The following is a 22,159-nucleotide window of genomic DNA, read 5'->3' as shown; positions in this document are numbered from 1 at the left end:
CAGGGAGGTCAATGTAGAATGTATGTTCCTTGCTAAGAGCATTATTTTTTATCAAGTTGTTATGAGTAATGTTCCATTTTAAGGTTGTCAGCAGATCGGCCTCTACAAATTCATCATAAAAGTGCCTACAAATGGAGAGCAACTGAGCATGTGCAGAGCAGGGTGAGATAGTTTATTACTGGATTTTACAAACAGTATAGGCACTTATTTTTAATGTTGTACAGCAAAAGGGACCAGCCTGAATTGATCTAGCTGGACTTCATTTTCTGACTAAAAATCCACTTTAAGTGGGCTTGTTTACGAACACCAATGGTGTCACACGTGCCAAGCAATTGCTAGCTTTTACTTTCAAACTTGCACCAGAGAATCAAGACTGCCAGTAACTCATTGGCAATTCTTTACCTTATCTTTGCTCACAGTACTTTTCAAACATGTTTTTCATGTCATCAAGCAATACTATCTCTCTGACCCTATTGGCTATTACAGTAAAAGACATGCAAATAAGATTAACAGTGTCTGGACTGAAAAGCATATGGCTCAGTCAACTGGGAATTATGGAGCTGACATGAGCTCATTCTCCCAACAGTATATTTACAAAACCATCACCTATACTAGTGTTCCCCATCTGTCTTCCTCTTTCAGTATAACCCCCCCCCCCCCCCTTACACAGACACACACAGCTAGAACTCCACCCAGTCCCTCCTGTGATGCAATTACTTCTGTGCCTCTGAATGGTACTACCATCCAACCCTAGTATCAAATAAAACAAACCCTCCTCAATAGGTTGAGCTCTTCAAACATTTGTGCCTAGAAAAGGAATACACACTTCAAGTCTATCCACTACACCCATCCATCCTGAGCCTAAGCTGTGTCAGACATGCTTCCAGAGATGCAAGAGGGAGGGAAATGTTCTGTCCTAAACTTATAGCACAGCTATGGGTGATTTAAACCAAATGAGAGAAAATTCAAACCACTAAAAAACTCTACACTTCAATGAAAGCAGATGTCAGCAAAATGGTAAGTGACAACACAAACTTTGCCATTATGTTTGCTGCCAGGGATATACTTTTTAGCTGTGTTTATTTGTTGGATCTTTTTCCTGCCTGTTGCTTTTAACTCCTTCTTGTCTAAGTCCTGACTAAGCAGTCTCTATCCTGTTTTCGCTTCACAGTAAAGAAGTTAGAGTTAATTGCACGTGAAGCGCTTTCTTTCCACTTTAATTAAATCTGGTGAGGTGCCTGTGGACAAAACTTTGTGCACTCAAAACACACCTTTGAAAGGTAGAGAGGAATCATTAAGGCGTTTTAATAAGTGGCTGTTTCAAAGAGATTTGGTTAATGCTTTCCACAACATACATCACTGTATAAATCTGTGCTAATAACCTGCCTGTTTGTAAATCCATTATAAGTGAGATATTTATCACTCTGGAAGTAGAGGAGGTTGTAATTACTTTACACTTTAAAGTAGTTCTCTAAATCACAATGTCGACTAACAAACTAAGCTAGGGTGTTTTTATTTTATTTTTTTAACTAAATGGCTTTCAGGGTGCAATATAAATTCATAAATTAAAAAATAAGAAAAAAAATAAGAAAGTGTATATATATATATATATATATATATATATATATATATATATATATATATATATATATATAATATAATGGGCATATTTAATTTATTATTTTATCTATCTATCTATCTATCTATCTATCTATCTATCTATCTATCTATCTATCTATCTATCTATCTATCTATCTATTAATCTATGTATGTATTTATGTATCTATCTTTCTATCTATCTATCTATCTATCTATCTCTCTTAAAATAGCGACTCTGTTTAAAATAATTTACTGCTTGGATGATTACTAAATTAACAAAAGTCTCTATTTAAATTATCTGTTTTATTTACTTTAAAAATAAAAAATGTTTTAGCAGAAATGTAGCAGGGTTGCTTATAAGCAAGAACGATTGGTTGCTTTTGCACATTTACCTGTAGGAAATCTGTACTGATTAGCCATGTTTTACTTGACAAATAAAGAAACACCTAATATCTCTCTTCATTTTATATTCTGTATTTGCATGTTCACTAAAATGATATAAATCCCATTGTTTTAATGTTCTGTTTTTTTTTTTTTTTTTTTTTTTATTCAAACATGGGCTAATTTGTGAACTAACACAAAGCTTTTTGTTAATCCTTTTAAGGCTAAAGGTTTTGGAAGCTTGATTTTATTAGTTTACATATTAACTGCAATGGGCAGGCAATAGCCAAGCTTCAAAGGGAGAACCATGCTAAACAGTCACTAGACTAGTGTTTGGAAAGCTTGTATCGCTGCCTAATCAAATAGAGTTGTTATAAATGAGAGGTGCTGGAACGATGTTTGTGCTTGGAATTCCAGGCACAGGGATGTGATCTACAACTGTGAATGTATTCAGTATATGTATGTTCTAAGATGAAAATGATTGCAAAGTATACTCTTTATTATGACCACATAGTGCATGCAATAAAAGCCTTATATTGTAAGTATGATAAATTCATAAATGGTCAATTAAAATGTTTAAAGTTTGAACAGTGCAAAATTAAAAAATACAGCAAAACAAATACAATATTAACAGTTAGAAAATAAGAAGAAGTTTATTATTAATTAGAAATAAAAAGTTGATAAGTAAATTAAACAATCCAATTTTAAAGTGTAAACTGAACTGAATGATATAAAAACAGTTGCGGTGCACCTAAATTGTAATATCTTAATTCTGTATGTATTGTAAATTCTAAGTTTAACCTACTTGGGTACGGTATAAACAATGAAAGGTGTACATAGAAACAAATGAATAAATATATCCATGATATTATGTTACAAATGTTGTACCTGAACTGTGTAGAATAAAAGAATTAGCATTATCTGCCCTTTCCTTAAATCTTCCTCCCTTTTTATATGCCATGTATAGAATCCATAAGTGATAGTAAAATCACCCCACACAATGACCTACTACAGCTCATCTCAAAAGTTTTCCTTGACACATCATAAGTATTAATCTCTCATTTCATGGTAACCAGTCATTTGCCTGGTTCACATGCAGTTATTTTAATTTTCACCACGGTAGCGGAAATACAATTCAGACTAAGTGAGGCAAAGCAGCATAAACAGCCAGTGATGCAAAACAGAATACATTATTAGGAAGAATGGTCCTAAAGATGAGCTCTGGTTTTACGTTGTGGTTGTGTGAAGCACACCCAGTAACACCGTGATTTCACAGTCGATCATTCAGAACAATGTTCCGTAACTTGGTAACACAAAAAGCGACCTCAGAAATGGTCTTGTTTTCCTGGTATAAATGTCTCTTGCATGTCCTCACATTTGTTTTCTGCCTGAGAAAATGTACAGTAGTGTAAGCGGGACAGCCCCTTTGAATTCAAAGGTTTCAATTCTCTTTAAACTTGGAAAACATTCCAAATCTTTAACATCCTATTTTTGTAACTCAAGCACTGAGTCTTTTCAAATGGAAAGAGGATGACAGTGACATAAGGGCACTGGACTTTTACATAGTGAGCAACATCAATTCTGTAATCCCAGGCTGCCCGTACTGCTCTGCAAGGTGTCTGCTGCCAATAAAAGGGTCAGTTCTCTTGAAGTCTCTATTATTCTTCTGGTACAATTGAAACATAAAATGTAAAAAAAAAAAACTTTATGGGATCATACATGTGGGTTTTTCTATCTAGCGCATAGAACAATATATATCATATATATATAATTTTTTTACTTATTATATTAGAGGTTACAATCTTATACATATGTTACAAAAGTCCTCAGCAGAAAGTTTAGGAAGATGTCTAATAAAAAGCCTGGTTTTATTTTAGTTTTCAGGACATTTACATTGCTACGGGTTTTTGATCCAACAGTTTTTGCACTACTTAAAAACATCTGTAAATTAAATTATCACACCCAGCCCTAAGCCCTAACCATTGCTCTTCCTTTAAAATATAGCCCTTAGTCTGCCCCACCTTCGGAAACCTAAACCCAACCTATATGTTGGTCTTCTACATCGGTACCCACTATCTGTTGAACTATCATGCTGATTTTAGTGCCAATATTTTTAGTATACATAACGCCAAAACTTTTTTCTTTGTTTTAGATAGGGACTTTTAACTTCCCTGCTCGATCAGTTTCCTTTTTGTTGCCTGTGTTCCACTGCAGAGATTTCCCTTCACTTTCTGTCCTACAGACACAACAGGAAATGAAAGGGAATCTAGCAAGGGGAAGAAAATTTCCATCTTAAAGAGCTGTCACATGAACAGGTTTACCCACAGAAGGATTTTCCTTTACCTCTTACCTTGATAACAACTAGAATTTTTTTTAGAATTTTCCTTTACTATCCCACTCAGTGACAATGGTCAGCAGGTCAAACAGAGTGGGGAATCTCCTCGGCGGAGACACAGACAGCGTTTTTTTTTACCAAGGTTCTAACTCTTCCCTACTCTATCCAAAAGGATATACATTGTAGCTACACTACACTAAAAATTACAAAATGCCTGCAGTAAAATTCAGTCTACAGGTGATCGGTTGTGCAAAAGTTCTAATGGGGACCATGTAAACGGGGAGGGAACATGACAAATCCATGCTTTTAAAGTCCTGATGAATTTCAAATTAAATGCTAATTAAATGCATTATGCTTTAGTTTGATATGTTATACCAATCCATTGTTCAGTGCTTCTTGGGTGAATGCCTCAGATAGTAATATGTACATGGTGCCACTAACCTCATCAGAGAACAAGAATCAAATGCCAAAAATAAACCAAGGTATGAACCATCATTTTATTCCACAATAGACATAAATTACATAGAATGTTTTCCATATTATGCAACAACGTAACAGTGTATTTGGGATTTTAGAATAATAGTATCAGTCTGGGGCCAGCAAAATTACAACTAAAGGCTCCTGTGTGACAATCTAAACAAGTAACACATCAAATGACTTGCATAAGCATCATAAAGTAAACAAAAATCCTGCTTTATTTTCCCTAACTGAGCCAAATCCTACTTCATTTATGTCTCAAACATTCCCTCTCTTAGACACTGCAGCTAACAGTGGGAAGGCGTCAGTAACAGTGGCAATTATGTCAATCTAGAAAGCAATGGGCAGGATTATTTGTGGCCAGGCTTGTTAAGCAGCAGTGACAATGCCTCTAGGAACACCCTCACAAAACATTTTTCATCTTACTGCAGTGCAAGCAGTGCAAGCAGACATATTCTACATGAGAGCGGCAACTCTGTTCTGAGATCACGTCAGTGCAGCAGCATTGCCACAACACCAGCTGCATTAGCTGGACTTCACTGGCAAGGTAATTGTGGGGCTTTGCAGGTGGGCTAATTGAAAATTGTAAGTGCTACAGATAATTTTTTTTTAGAAAGCAATAGTTTTATGATAAATAATCAATTTTTTTTCCCACAAATGATTGCTGTATTCTTTGTTAGTGGAAAAAAGAAAGACCCAAAAATCAATGTGGTTAACTAAATCTCATACTACGTTTTAATAGTAAGAAGGAATAACAAACATGAAAAGTAAAAACCAGTATAAGCAAACTAAAAACTGTTCTGATCAGGAAGTCTTATGGTAGTTTGAGGTCTGACAAATTAGTAAATAAAGGTTTTCTGTCCAAAATGAAATAGACAAAATTAGTGCTTTTATTTGCATGCATCTCTAGCAAATCTTCTGCATGAAAAGTATCACCCTTTTTCACTGATAATATACAGCATTGTTTTATATGGCTGTCCAAACATTGAGAAATTGTTGCAAAATCGGATTAATTATGGTCTAATCATGTGATAGACTCGCTGTGTATGAAATATTTCAGTGATAGGCCTTCAGTGATAGAAACCCATATCATTCTAATAGGAGCAGTTCATGGCTCAAATGTTTTTTTTTTTTCTTTCTTTGTTTGCTACTTTTCTCTTCCAATTGAGCAAAGATGATTCAGTACATATGGGAACACAGAGAAAATTACATTACTTTAAAATTGGTATGAATGTTGGGTGAAAAGTGTTTAAGGCTTTTGGACACAAACTATATAAGTATGGTTGCCCTAGACCTATTTAAAGTTATATCATAAAACAATAGTGTATGACAGTGCTAACACTGTGGTCTGCTTTTTGCCATTAAATGGTAAAAATGTGCAACAAATAAAAAAAAAAAACTTTACAGTTGCAATTTTAAAAATGTAATATTTATGAGTTGAAAATCTGTTATTATTCTTCCATTCTGTCATTTGAAAAATTATATTTCCTTAATTTATGCTTCGTCAAAATCATTACTGGAAAGTACAGATGATTTATCATTAATATAACTTAGTTATAACACATACAAATGTTCCATCACAATTGGCTCCAGGGGAGTTGAAAAGAAATAACACGCATATAAAGCATATTAATATCTTCAATGTGTGCATGATAACACACTAGGTCAGGAGACTTTCATTTTACAGATATTACAATTATTCATACTCCCAGTAAATAAGAGCTGATGTTGCACAGACATATTCCAGTTGACTTGTCATTTTTTTATTTAAACTTTCCCGAAAGCTATATACTTCCTGCTCTCAGAAATTAGCTGCATCTATATAATTCTTTAAATGTGATTTGTCAAATCAGTATGAGAATAATATTGAATCATCTGTATCAACATGATATAGTAATAATAATAATAATAATAATAATAATAATAATAATAATAATAATAATACAATTAAATATTAAAATGCATTTTTTCTGCTAAAGTACAACTTACAGTTCATGTTATGCTTCTTTTTACAGAGTTGTAGAAAAAATAATTAGTTTAAATCTTTTAGAATATTACTACCGTAATTAAATCAACTAGACTACTACCTGTAGTTCTTATAAACATCCAGGACACTTCCATAAAAGTAGCATATTCTTAACACAGGACAGTTATTTTCCAAAGCATACAGTATGTATTTTTTGTAAGTGTCTATGTTGAAAAATTATAGTTGCATTCTTGTTATGCATTCTTGTTGTTGTCCCTGTTGTATCAATGTCCAACTTGCTGTTAGAAAAACCCAGAGATTTATACTTCCAGGCCACTCAGCACTTTACATGAATGTAATCTGGAATCAAAACAAAATACATCACACGTGCTATGGTAGTAGAAACAGTAGTTGCTAACTGATACTGGTATGCATGAAAAAGTCCCAAGGTATGAAGATTTTTTCCCTAGAAATTTCTCATTTAGTAAACAGATATGGTGGGCCTGGTTCAGTAATGTAATCATTTCAAACATTTAAAGATGCGGAGAAGCAGTTTTTTTCTTTTAATCCCTGGTTGAGATGGTTAAATAGAACACACTTTCAGTTTACATCATTGTGCCTCACTTTAAACTTTATTAGATGAGGTTCAAAGGGAGTATATAAAGCAGAAGGAATATGCACCTGTAATAATTTTGGCAATGATAATCATTGTAATTATTGTAATAAGCTGTACACAGTTACGCAATGGGGTTTATTTACTAAAGGCAAATAGACTGTGCACTTTGCAAGTGCAGTTGCACCAATTTTACCCAGAGTAAAGAGTAGTGAATGTAGGGAAGCTCTGCTGGTTTTCATCGCCCAATCATGGTCAATAAAAAACATTTATTTATTTATTTATTTTTTCCTTGTGCCTTTTTGGGTATACTTTACAAAGTGAAGCTTTACCACATTCACTAAGCTCTGGGGAAAATGCGTGTAACTGCACTTGCAAAGAGTGCAGTCTATTTGTCTTTAGTAAAACAACCGCAAAGTGTTCAGTATAATCCATTTTATTTTTTGTATGTATTTATCGCATGCAATTGTTTTGTAACCTGACAGTTTTGTTCTGTATCTACTAGATTATATAAACATCTTATTAGTTGAACTTTGGGGAAAATATAAAACTACCCTTGCGCTGGAAGGGCTGAGTGCTCATTTTTGTCTAGGGTACTGTTAAAAAGCAGTTTTATTTACCTTACCCCTTGCTCACCTAGCAGCTAGCGTACTCCACTTCCCTTTGATGTTCTAGGTGGTGGGTGGGCCCTCAACATTCTCACTTAAAGTGCAGAACTGTTGGTCCTGCATTGTATGTGATGACAACAGAATTCAACAGAAGAGATTTCTGATGAGAAGAAGCTTTGGGTGACCATTTGCATGGTGAGGAGGAAGCCAAGGGGAATATTAAGGTAAGCAGAACTGCATTTAAAGGTACTTTCGGCAAAAAGTAGCATTTAACTCCTCACAGTTGCATCCTCTCTCCTTACACTCTCTTGTCTTCATCCCTCTTCTCCACCCCACAGCTTATATATCACCCTCCCTCCTGTCTTCATCTTATTACTGCATGTATCACCTATTGCTAATTCTGAAGCCATATACCAATAAAACCTGCAGGACACTGGGACGTGCCCCCCCACAAGTCACACTCCCATATTACCTCTCTCACCCTTCTGCTTCTCCTAACTTTTGGAAATATTTCCCCAAATCCTGGACCGCCATAATTTACCTTCAGCCAACATACCCAGTACCCCCCATCCTCTGATAGCGGCCGCAAACCACACAATCTCATTTCTATTCCTCTTCTGCCTAGAACCAGCGTCCCCTTCTCCTGTGCCCTTTGGAATGCCTGCTTAGTTTGTAACAAACTCACCACCGTCCATGACCTATTTATCACAAACTCTCTGAACCTACTTGCAATTACTGAGACCTGGATTAAAGAATCTGACTTTCCTTCTCCTGCTGCTCTGTCCTATGGTGGCCTCCCGTGGACTCACTCTCCCAGGCCTAGCAGGCAGAAATAAGGTGGTGTTGGAATCCTCCTATCCACTCAAAGCACTTTTCATGTTCTTTATCCACCCCCTCATTTGAAGCTCACTGTATTTGTCTATTTTCTCCAGTTTCACTGAGAATTGCTGTGATCTTTCGACCCCCTGGAGCTTTCTCAACAACTTCTCTGCCTGGTACCCTACTTTCTCTCTTCTGAAATTCCAACAATCATTGTTGGTGACTTCAACATCCCTGTTAATCTTAACACTCCCGCTATTTCTAAGCTGCTGAGCCAAACATCCTCCTTTGACCTAAAACAATGGGCACACGCTTCTACTCACTCTGTTGACAACTGACTTGACCTCATATTCTCCTACCTTTGCCCTCTGCTCAACCGCTCCAATATTCCTTTTCCTCTCTCTGATCACCACCTTATTAGTTTCACTCTCTCCCTATCTTCCTCCTCCTTGCCTATTACCCATAAAAACCTTCACCATCCTAACCCTTCTGGAGTAAGACTAAGTCACAGCAAGATTTCAGACAATATAAATCTACCCTCCAAAAATACTATTCCTGCCTCCACACTGCCAAACAGACCTAGTTTATAACTCTCATTAACACCCTCTCACGCAGTCCCTGTCAACTCTTTTCTACCTTTACCACTCTACTTTGTCCTTCATTACCTCCACCCACTGCCCAGGAGATTGCTAATCACTTCAAAAATAAGCTTGAGACAATTTGTCTCGAGAGCTCCACTCTACAGATATCTCCCTCACTTTACACTCCTTGTCCTCCTGCACAATCAATACTTCCCTCTTTTAACCCAGCTACTATGGAGAAAGTCACTAAACTTTTTTAACGCCCACCTAACCTCCTGCCCCCTGGATCCTGTTCCTTTTTAAATACTACAATCACCATCTGGCTCAATCCTACACACTTTAACTCATATCTTCAATCTCTCACTCTCTTGCTTGGTCTCCATGGCTGCGCTCTCTGTTGGTTTGAATCTTACCTATCTCATCGCACCTTCCGTGTCACTTACAACTCCACTTCCTCCTCTCCAACTCCTCTTACCGTTGGGGTCCCCCAAGGTTCTGTCTTTGGACCTCTACTATTCTCAATCTACACATCCTGCCTGGGTCAGCTGATAGCCTCCCATGGCTTCCATTACCCTTTATATGCTGATGATACCCAAATCTATCTCTCTGCCCCTCAGTTCACCCCATCAGTCTCCTTACACATCATTGATTTACTAACAGACATATCAGCTGGGATGTCAAACCACTTCCTCAAATTGAATCTAAAACTGAGCTCTTAATATTTCCTCCACCACATGCCCCTTCCCCTGACTTCTCTGTCAAGATTAATGGCACATCTATCAGTCCATCCCCACATGCCAGGGTGCTAGGGGTAACCTTAGACTCTGAACTGTCCTTTCAGGCCCACATACAATCCCTGTCCAAATCGTGCCGCCTTAGCCTACGCAAAATTTCCAGCATACGCCCCTTTTTAACTAATGACACCACCAAGCTTCTAATTCACTCCCTGTTTATCTCTCACCTTGACTACTGCAACTCCTTCCTCATTGGATTATCTTTACATAGACTACCCCCTTCAGTCCATAATGAATGCTGCTGCAAGACTCGTCCACCTTACCAACCATTCAGTGTCCTCCACCCCTCTCTGCTAATCCCTCCACTGGCTTCCACTCACTCAACGAATACAATTTAAAGTAAAAAAAATTACAAAGCCATCCATAACTTTACCACCAGTTACATCACCAACCTAGTCACAAAATATCAACCAAGTCGCTCTCGTTGGCCCTCCCAAGATCTCCTGCTCTCTAGCTCCCTTGTTATCTCCTCCCATGCTCGCCTCCAGGATTTCTCCAGAGTTTCTCCCATCCTTTGGAACTCCCTACCTCAATCTGTCTGACTGTCCCCTAATCTATATATCTTTAGACGATCCCTGAAAACTCTTATCTTTAAAGAAGCCTATCCTGCTTCTAACTAATACATTGTTTTACTTACTCCATCAGTTCATCCCCCACAGCCTTTTACCCTTTGTATCAATTGACCCTACCTTTTTAGATTGTAAGCTCTAATGAGCAGTACCCTCTGATTCCTCTTGTACCAAATGGTAATGTAACTGTAATGTCTGCCTTTATTTTGTTAAGCGCTGTGAAAACTGTTGGCGCTATATAAATCCTGTATAATAATAATAATTATAATAATAATAATAATAACTCTTGAATTGTGGGAGTAGCCCCACTACATTTCTATTGCTACAGCAATAACAGGTTATAAAATTAATACTAAAAGGAGGTCACTAAATTCTACCTTAGACGGTAGTTAAAACATGTTCCCAATGAAAGATTTCCTCCTTATCCCCAGTGTTCACAGGACAAATAGAGAGGTTGAATCTCCCCAGCTCAAGGCTACAGCAAGTGAGTACATCTGCAATAAAACATTACTGAAGTTCTAACCTTTAACTGCTCTATCAAAAACTAAAAAAAGTTTTGGTTTAAGAAGTACTTTAAATATTTGGTAAAAGTCTTTTAGCAAAATTTTGAAAGGTAGATCTACAATTTATTACACATAAAGTACGTTCTATAGTACTGCTTTTGGGACAGTTTGCTGTGGCAGTGGCTAATCTCTGCAGAATTAGCAAATATAAAAGTTAATTGTTGAAATTTTTTCTAATTTACCAGACATGCTCAGACATTTCTTAGCTGTGATCATTTGTACCCCGCACAAAATGAAATTGTCATTTGACCCCTCTAAATCTGATGCTTTTCTACAATAATTTATATTCAGGCAGAGTAAACCTTTAGACATAAAGAAGACAAGTACATGCTTCCTGAATAGATCATCCCCTTGGCTTCTGATACCTACCTCATTTATCCTTGGTTGCATGTTCCATTTCTCTTTAAAACACTTTATATGTTTTGGGTTGGTTTTAGGTTAGAGTTTAGACAGGGCTAAAGCACTTATGCTTCCACCATGTGACAGTTTTTGTTCTTGGTTACTTACAACACCCTTCCCCATACTTGGATCACCAGGTATTCTATGGGGTCCCGGTAGGGAAACAGTGAAACCATCCAGTGAACTCCTTATGTTACCCTGAATTGGCAAAGAATAGATGCACTTTAACTAAAATATTTTAAGCCCTTAGCAGATAGCCATCAAACTTACAAACTTTGGCTGTCAGTATGTCTTGTTCTTGGAAAATACGTAAAGTGAAATAATATTTTGAATATTTCAATATTTGATTCTCTATATAATGATGATTCAAATAAGTTACAAAAAAATCGAACATCATGTAAAAGTTAAGCTTCCTTTATTTTTAAATTTTGAAAATAGATACAGAATGAAATTGTTCAGACTATGAGATTTTTTGTAAAAAGTTACACAATAGAAATTATAGGGCTAATTTTCTAAAAAATAAAAATTTACAAGAGCAACAAATCACTGTTTGGTTTGAGAGTCCAATAATATTGTTAAAAAGGAAATTTATCTTTAACATGATTAATAGATTGAAGACCATGTACATTTGTACAGCTGGTTTAAAACATTTATCCGTTAGTAAATGATCCCAAATAAAGAGAGTGCCTGAGGAAGGGCTATGACATGATTGTACCTTGTAAAATATTCAAATGTATTAAATTACCATTTACCATTTATATTTATAACTGCTGTACAATGTGTTTTTTGTAGAAATGCTGGGGTATTTACTGGCATATGTGCAAATTATCAATTATAGATTTAATATTTCTATGAGAAGGTGAATTTATTTAAGATGTATAAGTGGATGTCTATTGGTTTCTTTTACCTCATGTTTTCTTGTTAACAATGCATACATATTTTATACACTACTGTAAAGGACAGACAAAATACAATATTGCTATATAGAATAAAAAATATATTAGAATGTACAAAATTACCTTTATAACAAAAGGGATAGAATAATATTTCTCTTTTATAGTACAGTAACATAGTGTTAATGTATTACCCTTGAATAGTCTGCTTATCCGAAAATCACTAACTTCGCCTAATGACCTGCAAACTTTTTAGTTAATTGTAAATATTTGCTATTGCCCTGAATATTTAAGCCACAACTATAAGGTTTTTTTTTTTTTTACTTTCAGTATATTTGAGATTATAAATTGTTTTACGTAAGTTGATAAAAGTATTTCTTATGTATGCTCAATGTATTTAATGGAATAATAAAAAGTATAGACATTCACCAATTCATTAATTAATTGAACAGTCAGTAAATAAAAGGTAAACATAAAACACATTTCAAGCACTTAATGTGAATTAGGCTTGTTGCTTTCCTTTCCTTAGCAGCTCAGAAAGCATGTTATCTCAATATCTTCATAGGTCATTTTGCTTCAATTATACTTGCTACCCCGCGATTAGTATCGTTTACTGTTTTCAGTGTTAATTGTTACAGAGTGAATCTGATTTTTGCAAATTTGTAGTAAATGGTAACCTGAGTACCTGGTTAATTAGGAATGCATACCAGTACTGCTTCCTTATCTATCTTTTAGGCAAACCGTGTAATGTGAAAACAGGAAAGAAATGTCAATAAAGGTTAGTTTTACAAACTGAATTAAAATTCTCATGTCCTCAGTACTCAATAATTAGATGGCTCCCTAGTGCAGGAAACTCACTAAACAATCTGTGGAGCATATTAAATGTTCATTACATCTTGGAAGTATAAACACATTTTTCATACTTTTGTATATTAATGTTTAGAATATTTAAAGTTGAAGATAACAAATTAATACTTATCGTTTAATGTTACCTGCTTAACCTCTATATAATAAATAATTTATGCAAGCCAAAATCCATATCAATGCAAAAATATAATTTCACATAAAAGGTGCAGAAGAAATTTGAATAAATTTTTTGTTATATTTACCTTTTCAAATTGTCCTGTATGTTAATATGTTAAAAAGTGTTTAATGTCGCTACCTCTTTTATGCACTTTAGTCTTTGTTAATGTAAATATAAATATAGGTATAATAATAGTAAAAGAAATAGCAGTATAAGAAATAATAATGAATGAATATTGGTAATAATAAAAGTAATAAACATATATTCATACTACAAAACCAGTGTAGGATGGCAAAGCAGTGTAATTTAATTTAATAAGTTAGATAGCAGATAATGTATTTGACCTAGAGAAGACTAAGGGCAAAATTCCTCTTAAAATAAAATTATAGCGTGTTTATCTGTATATCTATCTATTAATCTATCTATCTATCTATCTATCTATCTATCTATCTATCTATCTATCTATCTATCTATCTATCTATCTATCTATCTATATATATATGTATATATATATATATATATATAGATAAATAAAATCTTGACTGTCTATTCAGATGGTACAAAAGTACTTTCCCTTGGATATAACATGCTTTTGATCTTCTTGGCTCTAAAAGGGGTTTATTATCTTTGTTATTTGCTATTTGTTACCGATACGCCTGCTTGGCACTTCAAAAATTCCAAAACCCACATATGCATCTCACAGTTACTAGGGGCTGTGCATAAGCATGTTAAAGAAATAAATATGTTTGCTGTTCAAATATTTCCACATGACAACAGTCTGGAAGAACAGAAGATTTCAGCTTCCTAGCTGATGACCCATGAAAACTGTTTTTTTATTTTTATTTAATAAAAAAAGCATTCCTTTAGATGATGATTTGCTGTGGTTCAGCTATCTCACATCCTTTGAATTCAAATGTAAATAAAGTAGTAATACAAATTCCAACATGTGTAGAAGCATCTTAGAACTTTTACATTCCTATGTTTAAAGTAAAAAGTTTTAAGTACATTACCTATTATGCTATAGTATGAATTGCATGACTTTGTTTCTTTTTTGTTCCTAGGCTTGGTGTTTAGAATGAAAAGAAATTCACGTTTTATACTACATGAATTGTTCTTTTTATCCTGTTAGACAGTAAAAATACTTGGTGGATATGGCAAGAGTACTAACTACTAGGGTAAGGGTTTGTGTGCAACAGTTTACTGGTAGCACTCTCTCTGATTAAGGCAGGCCATAAGTGATATGATTTTCTGAAATTGCTGCTGACAATAAACGCATCCTATAAATCTGACACTCTGTACCTAAATCGATTGATGGATTGACTTGGGTACAATAAGCCTGCCCATACATGGTCCTAATCTCAGAGATTCAAACTGTCTATGACTGACTTAACTATTAAACCACATCTTCTCTCGGAAAGTGTCTTAGGGGATGAAATACATTAGGACAGAGCAAACCAGGGACATCATCATGCCAGCTCAGACGAGCATCGGTATTGAATGAACTGTCCTTTTTATTTTTCCGCATTTAGTGAGTATATATGCATGTTTAATAAAGATTTATTCCAGAAATGCTACACTATTTGGTTTTCTTTGTCCCTCTCTGTGCACTGAGGATCTTATATTGTGCCTTGTGATAAATATTGCTGAGGAGAGAGCTATCCATCCTGCCCAAGGCCAGGAAATGGAGGTTAGGTACTGCTTTTTGTTACCATTTTAAGAGAATAAGTCAGTCATCCAGCCTGGGATTAGTTGAAAACTTTGTAGGAACATTGTAGGAACTCTTTTGGAAATTAAGTCTTATTTTGTGATAAGGAGGCACAGGTGGTGGTGCAAGCACTGGATGTGGTGAAAAGTTGTCAAGAGTGTACTTTCATCACTGTGGACTTCTTGCATGATTACTTCTGGGACTCTTTTGCTTTTTAATTTACACTGACACTTTTATGGTTATTGTAAACAGTGCAAACTTTTTTTTTATATATACGTGTTATTTTTGGCATTGAGTATCAAATGTCTGCCAGTATTGCTGTTAGGTTGATCATGGTTTGAAGGATTTATTTTCAAATAATGCTACACTATTTGGTTTTCTTTGTTCCTCTCTTTGCACTGGGGATCTTATAATGTGCCTTGTGATAAATATTGCTGCGTGCTGAAGAGAGAGCTACCCATCCTGCCCGAGGCCAGCATGTGGGGGTTAGGTACTATTTGTGGCTGTTACCATTAAAAGAATGAGTCAGTCATCCAACCTGGGATTATTTGAAAACTTTGTAGAAACGCTTTTGAAAATTAAATCTTACTTTTTGGTAAGGAGACACAGGTGGTGGTGCAAGCACTGAATGTGGAGAAAAGTTGGCAAAAGTATATTTTCATTACAGTGGACTAGGGATGAGCTCAGTGTTCTACTCGAAGGCATGTTTGACTCGAACACGGGCCGCTCACTTGTTCGTTGAATTCACAACTTTGTGGACTGTTCGCACCATATTCGTGTGGCCCCGCATGCTTGGCCAATCACAGCACCGGCAGTGAGGAGAGACATAATTGCCCACAAGATACCTGTGACCAATTATAGCTCAGGGAGGTTTAGTACACGACCCCCCACACTATATAAGGCCACCAGCGCGGCAGCCTTGTGTAGTGTGTTGGCAAGCAGGGAAACAGCAAGATAGGCAGGGACAGTGTATTCTTGCTTGGGAACCTAGCAATGTTAAAGTGGGTGTTGTGTGCCTCCTGCACAGTATACACCTGAAGCTACCCCTTATTGCTAGTGTTGTTCTGTTTCTGTAACACAGGCGTCTGCAGCATTTACAGTGGGTGTTGTGTGCCTCCTGCACAGTAGACACCTGAAGCTACCCTTTATTGCTGGTGTTGTTCTGTTTCTGTTATACATACATCTGCAGCTGTTAGAGTGGGTGTTGTGTGCCTCCTGCACAGTATACACCAGAAGATACCCCTTTTTGCTGGTGTTGTTCTGTTTCTGTAATACAGTCATACTATAGACATCCCCCAGGCATGATATTTAAAGGAATATTTCACTTTTTTGTCACTTTAATCGTCATTAAAATCAGTGCTCCCAAAAAAACGGCCATTTAAAAAAAATGCATTGATCCATGTCCCCTGGGGCAGAAGCCGGGTCCCCAAACCCTTTTTAGGACAATATCTTGCATATTACCGTTTAAAATTAACACTTTTGATTTCAAACGTTCGAGTCCCATAGACTTTAATGGAGTTCTAAAGTTCATATGAATGTTAGGTCCGTTCAAAGGTTCTGGTGCGAACCGAACCAGGGGGGGGGGGGGGGGCGGGGGTGTTCGGCTCATCCCTACAGTGGACTTTCTTGCATGATTACTTTTGGGACTTATTGTAAACAATGCAACACTTTCTTTATATATATGTGTTATTTTTGGTATTGAGTATTCAAATGTCTGGGAGTATTGCTCATGGTTTGAAGGATTTAATTCATTTGTCTAGCACTAAGCACATGTTTTGGTATATTAGAATAGGATGACTGTTGGATATATGCATTCAAAGCTACAGACCCACCTGCCTTGAAGTGTATTGTAATCTTCAAAACTTTTTGTACTTACAGATGAAGTCCCTATAAGGGATCATTCAATATAAGGGCTAGAATATAAACATTTATAAACTTGCATGTGCAATTTTAGACATGGGGCCATAGATCTATGTAGGCCCCTTTTGGGGGACACTTTTTTAACTCAGAAAACTGCTTCAATCATGGTCACCTGTGGGAAAATACGGCACAGTGTGTTGATGTGCATATGCAGCTCCTACTGGGGGAAATTTCCTGCACTGATGCACATACCTCAGCGATGATGTAACACCACAGCTGCTACAGTGTGTATTCATTCAATTAAGGGAAATACATACTGTATATAGGAGAGGTAACAGGTCCCCTGTATCACTTTCTGATGGAGACTTAATTGACCTCTCTCAAGTGGGGGTGCCCTTGAAACAGAGCCAATGATGCACAATGGTGAGCAGGCACTTTACATGTCAGTGCAATAGAAGAGCTCTACTATGTGGCAATTAAACAAATAGATACATGGATCCATTGTCATTGTTGGCTTTCCATAGAACACTATAGAATGTACATCTCACTACTCAACAAAGCTTCTCTCAGGCCCAAGTAAAGTCAGAAGCATTAGGGTTAATTCCATTATATGGCTGTATTCCCAGAGAGGTCAAATATATATTTCATTTTAGGTTTAATAAATCCTGGGACAGCCCCTAATAGGGAAGTTTTAATATATAGTGTATGTATATTATGTACATATAAGCCCTTGTACACACGGTCGGAGAATCCGTCGGAATGTGTCCTATCGGACCGTTTTGTCAGATATTCCAACTGTGTGTGGTATGCATCGGACTGTTTCCGTCGGAATATCCGTCGGACCAAATTTTCTAACTTGCTGGAAATATTTTCCGACAAACTGGTCCGATCGGACATACTCCGATCATGTGTAGCCTACTCCGAAGGACAAAGTGCCATGTATGCTCAGATCAAATTCCTAGACCAAAGCTATTGGCTACTAGCCTGAACATAGTCCCATCGTAACAAAATAACGTCATCACGTTATGTACAATCAGATTTTCCGACAACTTTGTCCGACCGTGTGTATGCAACAGTTTCGGACAAAATCCGTAGGACAAAATCCGTCAGACAAAATCCAACGGATTTGGTTGTCAGAATGTCCGACCGTGTGTACACGGGTTAAGTGTATGTAGATTATGTCCTGATCTCTGGTGTATCATATGGCTGAGTAAACCTATAAACCCCATAGTGGCAGCCTAAGATTGTTATCATTGATATGTATAAGTGTTTTTTGTAAATCCTTGGATATATGTCTGAGAATAAAAGTTAGGGGGTTGGATTTTTGGGAGTGTAATGATTAGAACAATGACAAAATTAGATAAATTCAGTGTAAATGGACACTCTGATTTGATCCCAAAGGTATTCTATTGGGTTGAGGTACAGGCCAGTCAAGTTCCTCCACCCCAAACTTGCTCATCTATGTCTTTATGGACCTTGCTTTGTGCATTGGCCCAAATCATTTGGTAGAGGGGGGGGGGGGGGGGGTTATGGTGGGTTTTTTTTTAGGGGTTGGGCTTGGCCCCTTAGTTCCAGTGAAGGGAACTCTTAAGGCATCAGAAATGAGATCAAGTACATAACATCAAAACTGATTATAATGTTCGACATCAGTGCTTTAGATACTTTGTTCCATAGGAAATAAATTCTAAAAATGATACCAATATTGCATAAGCGAATAAAAAATATAAAATTTTTACGCTGGAATATTAAACCATGTCAGATATAGGTTTGCTAGTGTTTTAGGAAGGCTCATTACATAATCTTACCTGCTGATGTTTGGTAGAAACGCACATCTGCATTTCATCCATATTCTCCTGTTGTAAGCTATGTTCACACATGTGGCTGTCAGTGCTGCACCTCTGAAAAGTGATCCATGATTTGGATAATTTTTCAGAGATATTTGGCAGGCAACGGGGTGGTGATATGTCGCCTCCTCACAGCCTAACTCCTGTAAATGCTGTGCTACTGCACCACAACCATGTGTGTTGCAAAGGATTGTGGGGCAGTTGTAGAGCTGCCCTATTCCCTTGCAGTGGGTGCAGTTGAACATGGTATAATTTTTGCCGTGACCACTAAGTAGAGTGTTGTGACAGTAACAAGTGTACAACCCCATCAACTTCCATTGTAAGCTTAAGGGGGAGCAGTTTCGAGGTGGTACCACTTCTCCACTCCATCAAATCATAAATATTAATAAGCATAAGCAGGTCTTGCAGAGTATGAGAATGGTCCCATGAGAGAGCAGTTGATGCAAAATTCAGAGAATGACACACTTATCTGCTGGTACAAAACCATGTTGATTTTTTCAGTGAGATATCCATCTTTACAGAGTTCAAAATCATAGAGAGAAGCAAATTTGATTCAGTGGAGATTATGGAAGTGCTTTTTAACTTACCATGAAAATAGGCATGCATATTGATGCTGAGGTATTCTTTTACTTTTTTTGAGTATAGACCAAGCATGTTTGAATCCACTTACTAAAGCATATAAACCACCACACACTTACCGGTTTGGTTTGCAGCAGAACATGTGAACAGGCAAAAAATTTGTTCGGAATCATGAACACTGTTAAAGTCTATGGGACAGGAACATGAATAATCAAAAGTGATACATTTAAAGGCTTATATGCAAGTTATTGTCATAGAAAGTGTTTGGGGGCCTGGGTCCTGCCCCCGGGGACATGTATCAATGCAAAAAAAAGTTTTAAAAACTGCTGTTTTTTTCAGGAGCAGTGATTTTAATAATGCTTAAAGTGAAAAAATAAAAGTGAAATATTTCTTTAAATTTCGTACCTGGGGGTGTCTATAGTATGCCTGTAAAGTGATGCATGTTTCTCGTGTCTACAACAGTCCTTGCACAAAATGAAATTTCTAAAGAAAAAAAGTTAATTTAAAAGTTAAAAGCTATAATGAATTGTCGATCCCGGCAACACACATAAGAGTCATTGAAAAACACAGCATGGTATTCCCCCACAGTCCATTACCAGGCCCTTTGGATCTGTCATCAGTGCCCCATATAAGTGCCATCCGTCATCAGTGTCATGTGTCATCAGTGCCACGTATCAGTGTCATCTGTCAGTGCCACGTATCAGTGTCATCTGTCATCAGTGCCACATATTGGTGCCATCTATCATCAGTGCCACATCAGTGTCATGTGTCATCAGTGCCACCTATTAGTGCCATCTGTCAGTGTCACGTGTCATCACTGCCATGTATCAGTGCCATCTGTCATCAGTGCCACCTGTCAGTGTCACGTACAATCCATTATCAGTGTCACGTGTCATCAGTGCCACGTATTAATGCCATCTGTCATCAGTGCCACCTGTCAGTGTCACGTGCCACCTGTCATCAGTGTCATGTGTCATCAGTACCATGTATTAGTGTCATCTGTTATCAGTGCCATGTATTAGTGCCACATGTTAGTGCCACATATTAATGCCATCTGTCATCAGTGTCACGTGTCATCAGTGCCACGTATTAGTGCCATCTGCAATCAGTGCCACATCAGTGTCATGTGTCATCAGTGCCATCTGTCATCAGTGCCATGCCAGTATTACGTGTCATTGTCCTGGTGCTCCAGGGCCTTCAAAATTGTAATAGGTAGTCAAGAAGTTAGATATGTAATTTATGCTCCTAGAACACGTGATGGTGCTTCCTGCATGTTGGGCCTCTCTATGTGGCTAGGAGGAGTAGCAGAATGTGTTTTGGGGTGTCATCTGTGGAATACGCATGCCATGTGAGAGAAATAACCTATTACAATGACAATTTTGTGGAAAAAAAATCTTAATTTTGCAAAGAATTGTGGGAAAAAATTACAACATCAAAAACTTCACCAGGCATCTTACTAAACACCTTGGAATGTCTACTTTCAAAAAAGGGGTCATTTGGGGGGGTATTTGTACTTTCCTGGCTTGTTCGGGGCGCAAGAAATGACATAGTGAGGGTGTATAAAGACTTCCGCGCTCTATGGGAAAAAATAGGAGAGGGCGAGAATAGCAAATGAAAAAAAGCAGCAATCACTGAATGAGTTGTCTCTCACTGGTAAAAGTAAATAAATAAAGATGTGATGCGCTAATTACAAGACATTCAAATAGCCACAATAAAACTAAAATTGTGCAATTATAGAGCTGTATAAAGTGCAACCGTGCATAAATAAATCAGAGAATAACACTATACATATATAACAATGAACTAAAGTGGAATTGCAAATGAACCAAAAGGTGATTACCTAGTGCAAAAAAGTGACTCTATGTGCAACAAACATGAATTGAACATATATATTAAAATATAAGATGTATGCACGTATAAAACGTGTAAAAAATGAAGCCGAAAATATATATGTGCAAAGAAAAATAAATAAATATTAAATCCAAGTGACAATTAAGATTTGTATAAAATGTCCCATACACAATCAAATCAAAACGTGCAATTCGGTAGGCACACTCAATTAAACGTGCAATGTGCTGGGTAGTAAATCCATTCGTGGTGATCCGTGCAGGTAGTGTAAATGCTATGCAATTACCTCACTGCTGTGGGTAACACAGCAAAATTAATAATGGACACAAATCAAAACGTGCGATTCGGTAGACACACAAACTTAAACGTGCAACGTGCTGGGTAATAAATCCATCCGTGGTGATCCGTGTAGATAGTATTAATGCTATGCAATTACCTCACTGCTGTGAGTAACACAGCACAAATTAGTAATGGACACCAAGATGATTGCACGGATGGCTGTATAAACAAATTTCTTTGGGAGACTTCTTTTAGCTTCCTCATGGATGGTAGGTAGACTCAGGGGAATGAATCAGAGAAAACCGCCATAGTGTAGTTGTTTTAAAATATAACAATTTATTTAAAGAGTTTAAAACTACTCACAAGTGAAGCAAAAAAGTAGGCACATTTGACAGACAGCAAGCAAAACCGGATACGAACGTC

General features: G+C 36.8%; 1 protein-coding gene across 4 annotated transcripts in view; it reads left to right on the top strand.

The window, feature by feature from the left end:
• The first annotated feature begins 707 nt into the window (after positions 1–707).
• The window catches only part of LOC143934030 (netrin-1-like), a 173,800-nt gene continuing 152,348 nt past the window's right edge, over positions 708–22,159 (top strand). For 2 of the 4 annotated variants that reach the window (XM_077457270.1, XM_077457269.1), the window contains exon 1: positions 708–1,017. The gene's annotated coding sequence lies outside the window, so the exon portion shown is untranslated. Of the gene's footprint in view, positions 1,018–5,217; positions 5,340–22,159 lie in introns of those variants that run through there. The other 2 variants (XM_077457272.1, XM_077457271.1) reach the window with 2 other exon arrangements.

Source organism: Lithobates pipiens, unplaced genomic scaffold (assembly GCF_037356315.1).
Source record: "Lithobates pipiens isolate NorthernLeopardFrog02 unplaced genomic scaffold, aLitPip1_a1.2 Scaffold_27, whole genome shotgun sequence".
NCBI classification, from domain to species: Eukaryota; Metazoa; Chordata; class Amphibia; order Anura; family Ranidae; genus Lithobates; species Lithobates pipiens.
Note: the sequence above shows the minus strand (reverse complement) of the source record. Positions and strands in the feature narration are given on the sequence as shown.